Source organism: Pleurodeles waltl, chromosome 6, assembly GCF_031143425.1.
Source record: "Pleurodeles waltl isolate 20211129_DDA chromosome 6, aPleWal1.hap1.20221129, whole genome shotgun sequence".
Classification (NCBI taxonomy): domain Eukaryota; kingdom Metazoa; phylum Chordata; class Amphibia; order Caudata; family Salamandridae; genus Pleurodeles; species Pleurodeles waltl.
This window is the reverse complement of record NC_090445.1, coordinates 218,228,060-218,240,430: the sequence shown is the minus strand read 5'-3', so window position 1 is coordinate 218,240,430 and position 12,371 is coordinate 218,228,060.

Sequence of the window (12,371 nt, the reverse complement as noted above, 5' to 3'; positions counted from 1 at the left end):
TGAGTGTCTGTATTGTGGCAGATGTCTCTGTGTGGGTCATAATGCTCGTGGCGGATAATGCCGCGGTCACGGTATGTTGGTGGCCGTCAGCATGGCAGTAGTCGGTATTTACCCCCAGGGTTGTAATGAGGGCCTTAATATTTTATGAATTAAGCACTGGTACATTGTATATTGAAAGCAGTATTGTTATCAGTGCTCCAATGATGTTGCGCTGCAGTCAACGCATGGCAGAGGCACATAGTGATAGTTGGCGGTGGTGGGGCCTTGTGAGACCCAAGCATTGGGGCGCTTACTGATTAGTTTTCTGGTTTATGAATTCTTGTGCTGTTGGTCTCTCAGTGTTAATGGTGTCTCCTTGGTTAAGTATCTGCTCTAAGAGAGTTTATTGGGCCTAGCGGTTAAGTTCATAGACGCTGCATCTCAAATATGAGTCTCTGAGGCATGATCATTAGCATATGCGCCTAGGGACGTAGGCTATTTATTGCCCTAGTAACCACGAAACCAGAAAGTGAAATAGTATATACAGATGGGTCTCTTTCATCTTCCTTTGTTTCCTGTGAAACATTATGGAGAGTGCTAAGAGAAGTGAGAAACATATAAATGTGAAAGAGTCAATTGAACACCAAAAAGGACAGAGGATTATCTTGGCTCCTGGAGACTAACAAATAATAATCGATTATGCAATGATTCAGGATTTAGCTAAACAAGCTGTCAATGAGTCAGAACTGAGGAGTCCAAAGGTAGATATGTTCAAGGAACAGATTTTAAAAACCTGTTGGCACATATCAGAGAAAACTTACATTACCAGCTTCTAATCAGGGGGATCCTCAAGTAGACTTTTTTGCTAGATTTAGCTTTGAGGAACAGGACTCTTTCCCTCTACATGTAGTAATGCAGAATATATACTGGAAACAGTGGTGATTTTGAGAAACAGTCCTTCCCAAGATTTGTGGCCAAGAATATAAGCTGGATAAATTTGAAGATGAAATTCCAGCATTAACAAAAGTAGCTTCATTATTAGCTAATAGGTCTACTCTACCATCATTAGAAATTAAGGATACTTCTTCAGCTTACATGACTGATAACAAGATAAATATGGTCCAAAAGAGCCTATTGAGCATCACATTTTGGAATAAGGACAGGTGAATATGCCTCATATGCAGTTCAATCACTATCAAAGTATTTTCAATGTTTATTCAAAATCATGCAAAAGGAGAAGGACCCAGTACCCATTTTGGCAAAAATAAAATTACAGGCCTGATTTTTGTCAGATGTGACTGCTGATTAATTGACAGCCGTAGCCCCAACGTCTGGAGCAGCTATTGATGGGTGTAGACACAGGTTAAGGTCCTTTAAGCTAGACACAAGTTAACGGGCATCCTTGTTACATTGAGTGGGTGAGAAAAATTCTTTAATGCAATTTACGCAAATTTATTTATGAGTCTTGTACTGCTCACAGCTAACCAGAAAGGTTTCCTGGCACAGGGCAAGCAAAAGATAGGGTGTCCAATTGCATTAGGTTAAAATAGCCAGGTCTTCAGGCCTTTCTGAAAGGTCAATAATGTGTTGCAGTTTCTCAAGCTTCAGGAAGAAAATTACAAAGTTTTGGATCTAGATACGCAAAAGAGCAACCTTTCATGTGAGTTAAACGGAACCCCGGCACAGTGAACAGAGCTTGATTCAAAGAGGGTACCACCAACTCCTGAATATAGTGTGGCCCAAAGCCCACTTTGGATAAAAACATGTAGCACAATGCTTTAAACTCATATCCCTTAGTGATCCTAAGCCAATGCAGTTCCTGTACAAAATGAGAAACTGAGGCAGATTTTGGTAAGTGAACCAAGAGCATCCCGGCAGCAGCCATTTGGACTATCTGTAAACGATGGACCATAGCCTTATCGGCACCCAGGTAAAGCACATTGCCACAATCCAATCTGGATATAATTAAGGCCTGAATCACAAATACAACTTCATGCTTGTCCTTAGTTTGGCTCAAATAGTTTTTGTAGGGGAAATGCCTAATTTCAACCATACCTGCTGAGAAGATACTTTCAAGGAACAGTCCCTGGTCAGGGGCCTTCATTTTCCAAATCCCCACCTCTAACACCTGCTTCTCCTTCCTTCCAACAAAGTAATTCAAAATCATGACAATATTGTACATGGTCTGGAGCTCCCAGTGGGGTGCATGATTTCTTAGTATGTAGAAGTATGGAAAGGATACGTTTTGGGCAGATGGGTTATGAAAATCAGGATCTACACTGAAATTGAAAGACAATACACCACGGAAAGTCATCAGAAAAATCCCTTACGCAGTGAACCCATTTAAAAAGACAATAGCTGAATTCAAACATTGTTAAAAAGAATTAGCAATCAGGATGGTCTCAGATGTGGAAAGAAATCAGGGCTTCTGTTCCATTCCTTTCTTTAGTGCCAGTTTTACATCTAAGACAACTAAACAAGTTTCTGTTGCACAAGCCAGAATGGCAAAATTGCAATCAATTATTCCATTGATAAACCAAGGAGAATTTCTGGTGAAATAAGATATGAAAGATGCCTATTACCATATTCTGATAAATCAAGAAAAATCAAAAATTGCTGAAGTTCACAATGGGAGAGCTGCAGTATTAATTTTAAGTACTCTTTATGGTTTTACATTGGCTCCTAGGGTATTTACAAAAGATGTAGCCTCATCTGTGGCTGGATTGCATGAAAAAGGAATAAATATACACCCCTGTTTAGCTGATCATCACTGCTTTATCCGTTTTTTTAAGACTCTGGAACATGCAGAAGTAGCATGCAGAACATTAAAGGACTATGGGCTTCTACTGCAGATTTGACTTTTGTTGGAGACCGTTTTGAAACTGGATTGGCAAAAGTCTTTTTACCTGAGGACAGAGTAGAGAAAATCCAGGAGCTTTTTAAGAAGATAATGAAGAGAATGTTCCCACAGTGAGAATATGGTGGGACTGCTAGGGCATCAACAGTTTTTGAAGTTCCGTGGGCACAGTTCCACCTGGAAAAGTTTGTATTAGACCTGACAGCCTTAGGGTGGTCACCCACAACTTTTTGCCTTCCTCCCTCCATTTTTTTGACACTGTTTTTGCTGGTTTTAGGACTCTGCAACTTTACCACTGCTAACCAGTGCTAAAGTGCATATGCTCTCTCCCTTAAAACATGGTAACATTGGTTCATACCCAATTGCCATATTTGATATACTTGTAAGTCCCTAGTAAAGTGCACTACATGTGCCCAGGGCCTTTAGATTGAATGCTACAAGTAGGGCTGCAGCACTGATTGTACCACCCACACAAGTAGCCCCTTACCCATGTCTCAGGCCTGCCATTGCAAGACCTGTGTGTGCAGTTTCACTGCCACTTCGACCAGGAATTTAAAAGTACTTTCCAAGCCTTAAACTCCCCTTTTTCTACATATAAGTCACCTCTAAGGTAGACTCTAGGTTACCCATAGGGCAGGGTGCTATTTAGGTAAAAGGTAGGACATATAACTGTGTGTTTTATATGTCCTGGTAGTGGAAAACTCCTAAATTAATTTTCCACTGCTGTGAAGCCTGCTACTTTCATAAGCTAACATTAGAGCTTCCCTCATATACTGTTTGAGTAGTAGATTCTGATCAGAAAGGGGTAGACGGGTCATATTTAGTATGGCCAGAATGGTAATACAAAATCCTGCTGACTGGTCAGGTTGGATTTTATGTTACTATTTTAGAAATGCCACTTTTATAAAGTAATCATTTCTCTGCACTTAAAATCCATCTGTGCCTTACAGCCTGCCTCCAATCCATGTCTGGCTGGGCTGGTTGACAGCTCCTTTGTGCATTTCACCCAAACAACCACAAACACAGGATGCTCAGTCACACCTGCACTCATCTGCATACTGAATGGGTCTTCCTGGGCTGGAAGGGTGGAGGGCCTGACACTTACATTTCAAAGGACAGTGGCATGCCCTCATAGAATGGACTGCCAAACCCCCTACTGGGACACTGGCAGACAGGTTTGTACTGAAAGGGGACCTTGTGCACTTCAAAACCACTCTTTGAAGTCTCCCCCACTTCAAAGGCACTTTTGGGTATATAAGCTGGGTCCCTGACCCTACCAACTCAGACACGTCCTGGGACAGACACTCTAAACCAGATCCTGCAACCTGCCAAGAGGAGCTGCCTGGCTGCCCAAAGGACTCACCTGGGCTGCTTTGCTGTGAAGGACTGCTGCCTTGCTGTTGCCTTGCTGCCTTGCTGGCCTCTGGCTCTGCTGGGAAGTGCTCTCCAAGGACTTGGATTGAGCTTGCCTCCTGTTCTAGAAGTCTCAGGGCCAAAAAGACTTCTCTGCAAAGAAACTCCTTGTGCCCCGAAAATCGATGCACAGCCTGCCGGAATCGACAACCAGCCTGCCCACTGGTGAAAGAATCACTGCATCGCCGAACCATAACAACGCAGCCCATCTCCCTCAGTGGAGATCGACGCAGCGCCAGCGTTGCTACCGGAACTCCGATGCTCAGCCCACTGGATGGACACATCACCGAGCCAGAACGACGCAGCCTGACTTCCTTCGGGAGGTATTGACACAGCACCTATTGTGCTACAGAAACTTTGACGCATCGCCCACCGGATCGTGGAAAAGAATTGGCGCATCATCTGTGCGTACCTTGAAATCTGACGCACACCTTCCTTTTTCCATGCATCTCCTCCTCTGCGGTCTTCGTGCATGTAATTTTGACGCATACCAGGTACTTTGTTCTTCCTAGAGACATTTGTTGATTTCTAAAGACTTAAGTCTCTACTTATGGAAGACCCCTGAGCAGGGTGGGGGAGCTAAGGGTGGAGGATCAAGTTATTAGCAGGGTCCACGAGTTCCCATACTTAGGGGTCATTTTTGATGAGAAAGGAGCCTGGAAACCCTGTATTGCCAGAAGGGTTGTGCTTTTCCATGCAACAGTTGGTGCGGCTTTTGACTTTGCTGTAAGGGTAGGGAGTAAACCTATCAAGCCCCTGCTTGAAATCTATAGGCGGAAATGCCTTCCTGTCCTGCTGTATGTCTCGGCACTTTGTGGGTATAGGGATACCCGAGCTCTTACGGTGGAAGAAAATCGTTTTTGTACAAGGCTACTGGGAGTTGGACAAAACATTCCTGGTTTTTGCCTTCACCTGGAACTAGAGCTTGAGTTTGTGCAGGATACTATCCATCTGGCTCCCCTTCTGTTATGGATCTCAATCTGGAGTAACGAACATGCCACTCTTAATAGGGATATCCTAAGGGATTGTTTGGCTTGCGACAATGCAAAGAATATTCCCTGGCTGTTGCACATAAGGAAGACGGCTCATGACCTGGGGCGGCCTGAATTGTTTGATTATCCCGAGGGTCTGACTAGCTATGACAAGAAATGGGTTAAGGACAATTTTCTGAGAATACAGGACTCCAAGAGGGAGGGGGAGGCCCTAGGGAAAAAATTGATTAGGGATTACATCATGTTAAAGATGTGGGTGGGCCCTGAGCGCTATCTCTTAGAAATAAAGGATGTGAGGGAAAGGTCTCTCATAACTCGATTTCGCCTGGGAAGCATTAGAAGTAACTTATGATTCCCGCTAGGTCAGTATGGGGACAAATGTATTAGACTATGCCCCTGCGATGGGGTGTCCCATCAGACCTTGCTCCATTTTACATTGTTTTGTGTTTTTTATGCACCGTTTAGAACTCGTTTCTTATTACCTCTCCTAAGGCCCAAGGGTTTCGTGCAATATCGTCCTGCTTTCCTGTGGTTACAAATGGCCTCAGATGTATTGGTATGGAAGGGCCTGGGATCATTCTTGAAGGGAGCTATTACTTGGCGTAATAATGTAGAGTTTTTAGAATGATTTTTGTCAATTTTTTTTATTTTTTTTTATGAATGTGGTTTTTATATGTTCATATTTATGATGGGTGTTTTTATTATTTATGGTTTTATTGGTATATTAATAATGTATTGGTGATAATTTGCTGTAATGGATGAACTTTTTCATACCGAGTAAAAGTTTCTGTTCTCTACTTATCATTGCAACAGTGAAATTTTAACTTGTGATTATCAAATCTTGATCATTTTCACCTTAATCTAATTAGATAAATAAATATCTTATATTTTTCTAAACCTGTGTGCCTCTTTGTGTGGTGTTCTCACTGTTATTGCTTGATTTATTGCACAAATACTTTACACATTGCCTTCTAAGTTAAGCCTGACTTCTCAGTGCCAAGCTACCAGAAGGTGGGCACAGGATAATTTGGATTGTGTGTGACTTACCCTGACTAGGATTGTGGTCCCTACTTGGACAAGGGTGTATACCTCTGCCAACTAGAGACCCCATTTCTAACAGTTTGTGATTTTCTTCTCAATTGTTTGGACCCAACATCAATGTAATAAGATAAGTTGTTGGAATTGAATTTGTTCCTAAGCGAATATCTGATATGGTGCTTGAACAAAGAAGGCTTGTTGAGAGGAAATTCATAGACCAAGCAGATGCTGATAGCTGTAACAACAGATGTGAGCTCCATAGATTGGGGGAGCTATGCTAGATCAAGATTTTATTCAGGGTCTTTGGTCCTGAGAGGAATCTCAGTGTTCCTGGAGTTTGAAAAGGTTGGCAAGATTATATTATGCTCTAATGGCTTTTACTCAGAATCTAAAAGGGAGGCTGGTTTTAGTGAGAACATACAATCAGGTGGCCAAATCATACATACATCGCCAAGGGGAAACAAGATTTAGTTCCTTGAATTGTCAAGTCCAGGACATATCCATGTGAGTGGAGTCTTCTCTGGAGACAGGGAATTTCCCGGGAGGGAGAACCAACCTGCTGACCTTCTGAGTTGCAAATTTACATCATTAGTACATTCTCCGTTACATCTCAGGATTTTTCTAATAATCTACGAATGTGGTGGACCCCAATGCAATCTTTTTGCCTCTCTGAAGACAGTCATCCCTTTCTATTTTGTTCAGCAATTCCAACGTCAGGTATACTTTAGTGATACAGTGGAAAACCCCTTCTGTATGTAGTTCCCCACCCCTCATTCCGATTCTAACTCGGGTCATCACAAAAGGTCGGAGGCAGAAGGCAGAATGATCTTAATTGCACCAGTATGGCCAATGAGAGCATGGTACATCCTGTTCCTGTCTCTGATGATAAAACTATGCTGGGAATTTCCATTAATTCAATATCAACCCTGCCATTTAGTGTTGGGAACACCACAGAGGTTAAGATTGGGGGTTTGGTAATTGAGAAAGGCACTGTGCAATGTTTAGGCTGTTAAGAAGAGATATCCAAGCAAATGCAGATGGGCAGAATAAAGAAATAAGACAGCCACTGAAGCATATTTCATATATGGTGTTCAGAGTAGAGCACAGAACCAGGCACATCGAATCCTTTGAAAATATAAGAATTTCTATGAGGATTGATACCTCAAGCACCTATCAGTGTTTTTCTTTTTTACATTAAGAGCACAGTGGGCGACTATAAGGGTTTTTAGGGGAGAAAAAGACTTACAAGTTAATACTTTCAGGAGGTAGGTAATTGCTGTGTTACAGGGAAAGGTGTCCCATGGGATTCACCCTTAGGATTGGAAGCATTGCAGGGAGACGCTCTGGACTCAACGGCGGCCACTGCAAATCTTAAGGGGAGGGTCAGGGGGAATCGATAGGGACGGTGGGCAGGAATAAAAAATATATATTAAAAAATAAACAGGTACCTTCACGGACGCCGCCGGCTGCCGGCCGCCTGCCACCTCCCACCTTGTGCTCCTCTTCTCTTCTGGTGTCCTAGCATTCACTGGGACACCAGCACAGGCTCCCCACCAATTCTGGTGCTGCTTTCATGCTAAACTTTGGCATGAAAGTAGTGTCAGGATTGGTCTGAGCAGGGTGGACTACCGCTCAGACACAACCCTGGGGGTCTGTGCAGTTTCTCCAGCCTGGCTGTTCAATTAGAGAAACATAAGTGCACATGCGTGTTGGGCCAGCCTAAGATGGCCGGCCAAACACACGTGCATTTAGGTGTACTCTCTGCTCCTCACCCTTCCCCTCTCCTCCTCCCATGGCCCAGCCCAGCCTCTCCCTCCACATGCTGCTGGCATAGCCAGCAGCTGTAAAATAAAATGATAATTTTACAGCTCCTGGCTCTTAGCCGGGGGGGGCGACGCTTCTTCGCCATTGCGAAGGAGCCGTCCCTGTCTGGACTCTGTATCTTTGGATTGGTGTCAGCAAAAGTATTGTTCTTGATTGCAATAACATCAGAGCGACAAATGGGCTTGTTCGGTTCTCTAATATGCCATAAGTCATGAAGGGTTTATAGATGACAAGGTAATACTTAAAAACTAAAATATTTACAAACTTCCACTCCATTCTTCTCAGGAAATAGTTCTTCCTCCTCTTACAGAAACAGATGAGGACCCAGGTATGAATATATTTAATGTACAAAGAGCATTAAGAATCTGCTGGCTAAGAACTGCTAAATTTCGGAATGGTTTTGCACGTTTTGCTAAACTTAGGTTCCCAGGAAAGGTAGGAAAACCAGCAGCAAGTATAATGAGTACATGGAGTTGACTGGCTATAATGAAAGCACATGAAGCCACAGTGATTCCTCCTCTGGGAGACGTGGAAGTGAGGTCAACTAGAGGGTAAGGGAGTATCTATCCATGATATAACATGTGCAGCTACTTGGACGGTGCCCATTACTTTTGTTAAACATTACAAATTCAGGCTTGGTGGTTCACGTTCAGATTATTTTGGTATGGATGTCTTAAAAACAATGAATGATTGAATGATTGACATTAATATATGTTAATCACAAATATCAGCAAATTAATATGTTTTGGTCCCTTTAAGATATTGAATAACCCATTATAATCCTCAAAGGGAAGGACTAAGGAGGAGGAAGTCTGATGAGAGGGTAATATTTTGTTACTCACAGATAGTTTTCATTACTTTGAAACTAGACGTCCTCGTTACAGTTCTTAGTACCCATCTTCCCAGACATGTACAATACAATACTATACAATGCATGTGCAGAGCGCAGAGCTACCTCTGCGTAGGCATCCCGGAACTAGCAGAAAGATCACCAAAAAGAAGCCTAGAAGAAGAGAAACTAAATGACATCTAGGCAGGGGTCAAAGAGTAAAGTTTTTAAGGTCTGTCTGAAAATGGAATGCTGTGGAATAGCATTCCAGAGCTTCGAGGCCCGAAAAACAAATGATCTACATCCTCTTCTGGTCTTGTGAATGCAAGGGAATTGTAAGAGTTTGTGTTTGGTGGATCATAATGATCTCTCCTGGATGCAGGGCTTGAAGCGGTGCCTGTGATAAAGGGGACCTTTGTAATAGTAGGCCCTAGAAGCGAAGATGAGTGCCTTGAAGCAGATAATTTTTTCACTGGAAGCCAGTGTAGATGCCATAAATGGGGCAGTGGGGAATGGGAGGGGACTAAAGGGGTATCTTAAGAATTAGCTAGGCAGCAGCTTTCTGAATGATCTCAAGACACTGTACAAGGAAAGCAGGCAGGCCTAAATACAAGCTGTTGGCTTCATCCAACCTAGAGGTGATTAAGGACAATTGTCTTGCAAGACTCCATGGGGATAAGATGTAGCATCCTTCTTAGGGATTTAAGAGTGAAAAAGCAGGTGGCAGATAGTGCTTTGGTTTTGGCTAAAAGGTAGGGTCAGAGTCAAACTTCACCCCGAGATTCCTTACCACTGGTGTCAGAAGGTGGAGGGCGGGGACATTTCCGATGGCCACCAAAACTGGGATCGGGGGAGGTCCTAGTGCTTACATTCATCCAATCAACCACTGATTTAAGGCAGAGTTTAAATATCCAGGGTAGTCGGGCGTTTACCTGAAAGGCCAAAAGGAGTTGGAGACAACTCTCACTCCCCACAATTTGACTAGTTTCGCCAGTGACTTCAGATATATATTAAAAAGAGTGGGACTGAGAGCTGAGCTCTGGGGGACTCCACAATCTAATGGTTTAGCCATAGAGGTAAAAGGGGGAAGGTGGACAGCTTGGGAGTGTTCACTAATAAAGGATTTCAACCACTGTAGGAGCCGTGGAGCAGATGATTAGACTTGAGAAAGTGAGGTACCTGCCTATTTACATTTTTCTCAAGTGATTTAACAACCGTGGGAAGGAGTGAAATTGGTCTAAAATTGCTAAGAATCTTAGGGTCAGCTGAGGGCCTCTTAAGCAGGGTAAGCAGTAGTGCTTGTCACCATATTGAAGGAATCAGTGCCTGCTCTAAGGATTAATTTAGCAGTCTGTTCAGGATAGGATTTACCACAGGGGCGGCAAGTATAAGGATGGTTAGGGGGCAGGGATCCAGGGGGGAATCAGCATTGCACTTTGCAAGATTAACTGCAGATTCCTCTAAGGGTAAAGGGACAAATCTTGTGTGATGGGCCAGAGTAGGATGAAGCTCTTGGAGTAGTGAGCCACTGCACCGGAAATTCATCATAGATGTTTTATATCTTTTTAAAGGAAGAAGTCAGAGGGGTCCTGACATAGCTTCATAGACGGAGAGTGTGTAATTTTGGATGCAGAAGGAGAGAGAAAAGAGTTGACAAGTTTAAACAGCTCTGTAGTTTGATTGTTGCCTCAGACATGGATGAAGCAATAAAGGCTTTTTGGGCTGCCCAAATACCAGTATAGTATTTTTTCAGAGCGGCGTGGTAAATTGCTTTTGCTTCCTTGTCATACTTCTCTTTCCATTGCCTTTCTAACTTTTTGCATACAGATTTCTCCGACTTGGGGGCATCAGCGAACCAAAGAGTGGAAGGTTTTAACCACTATGAAGAGTGGATTTCAGAGGGGCAATGGTATCTATAGCATCCGCCAACCATTTGTAAAAAAAAAATGATACATCCTGTTCTAAGTCCCCTGTCATATAACAGGGAAAGGACTGAAGTGACTTCATAAGGAGGCAGTCAGAGATTTTATGCCAAGGTCTAGACAAAGTTTTAGTTCTTTTTTTGGTGCTGCAGAGAGTTAGGGAGACAACCTTGAAAGGGACCAGAGCATGGTCCGACTAAATAGGTTTCAGCGCTAGATTTACAACTACTGTTAAAGGATTAGCTAAAATAAGGTCCAATGTATCACCTGCTTTGTGAGTGGGCTCCTTGATTAGTTGTTCTAGGTTAAAATCTTCTAAAGAGGACAAAAAGTTCTGTGCTGATTTATTGTTAGGGTCGTCCACATGAAGGTTAAAGTCGGTCCATACCAGGTAGTTGGTGTGTAGAGGGGACAGTTGGCCTAGTGCATCAATAAGAAGCTATGGAGAGGCAGCCGAGGCATCAGGAGGATGATAGATGAGCGCTTCAGATACTACGAAAGCGAGGGCTAGAATAATACTATAGGCCATCCCTTCTATAGTATTAATGTTCGCAAGTTTAGAAACAGAGCAAACGTTGGTGGATCGGTGTATAATGGGCGTATCAAGATGCTTAAATGACAAGTCTGGGGGAATTGCAAGAGCAATATCGGTGGCCGAATTGTCCTTTAGCCAAGTTTCGGTAAGAAAAATCAAGTCCCAGTGGTTCTCAGATAGCAAATTGTAAATATCAAGTGCATGTCTGGGTGAGGAGCGACATTTTATCAGGCAGGCCAAAAAGGCAGCTCCAGGAGAGCAGAATCACCAAAACAAATATGTGGTAATAGTCTCTAGTCCCTGTCTTGTAAGGAGTTGCAAGGTTTGGGTGCTTCAAGAGAGAACCCACAACCAGGGCATTTAAATCCATCTCCTGGGTTAATTGAGGTAATCTCACATGCAAGACCACAGGGTGAAGTACATAAACTTAACAATTCGCCCTTAGTGTAAGTATGCTGGGGCGCATTATAGCAAGGCTTACCGGCAGCGTGACTGGCACTGGCCGTGCTCCAGACACAGATGGGCGCAGACAGGCTTGCCTTTCACAGTCCTTCTGGTGCACCAGCGGCGTGCCCACTGTACGCACCCGCTGTATAACCACGGAATCAGTGTCTATTTATAGTTTGTGGTACCTAAAACAACTAGGCACCTCAAGAAAATGGCAGCTTGGAATGGGGAAGTGGAGTCTGCTAAAGTGCAAAGGGCCAGATTTACAAGGCCCTAGCGTCTCCTTCTGCCACACTAGCATAATTATTTTTTAATGCTAAAGTGGCTCAAGAAGGCAATTTTCGGCATGCCAGAGTTACAAAGTGGCGCAATGCATGCATTGTGCCACATTATGTCTGTGTTAGCCATAATGTATGCAATTGGGTGTTCCGGTGTTAGGAGGCCCGCAAAAATGGCGTAGTGAAATCTACAAGATCTCAAAGAAGGCGTTGAAGTGACGCACCCATTTCAATCGATGGGCCTCCTTTCACTTTGC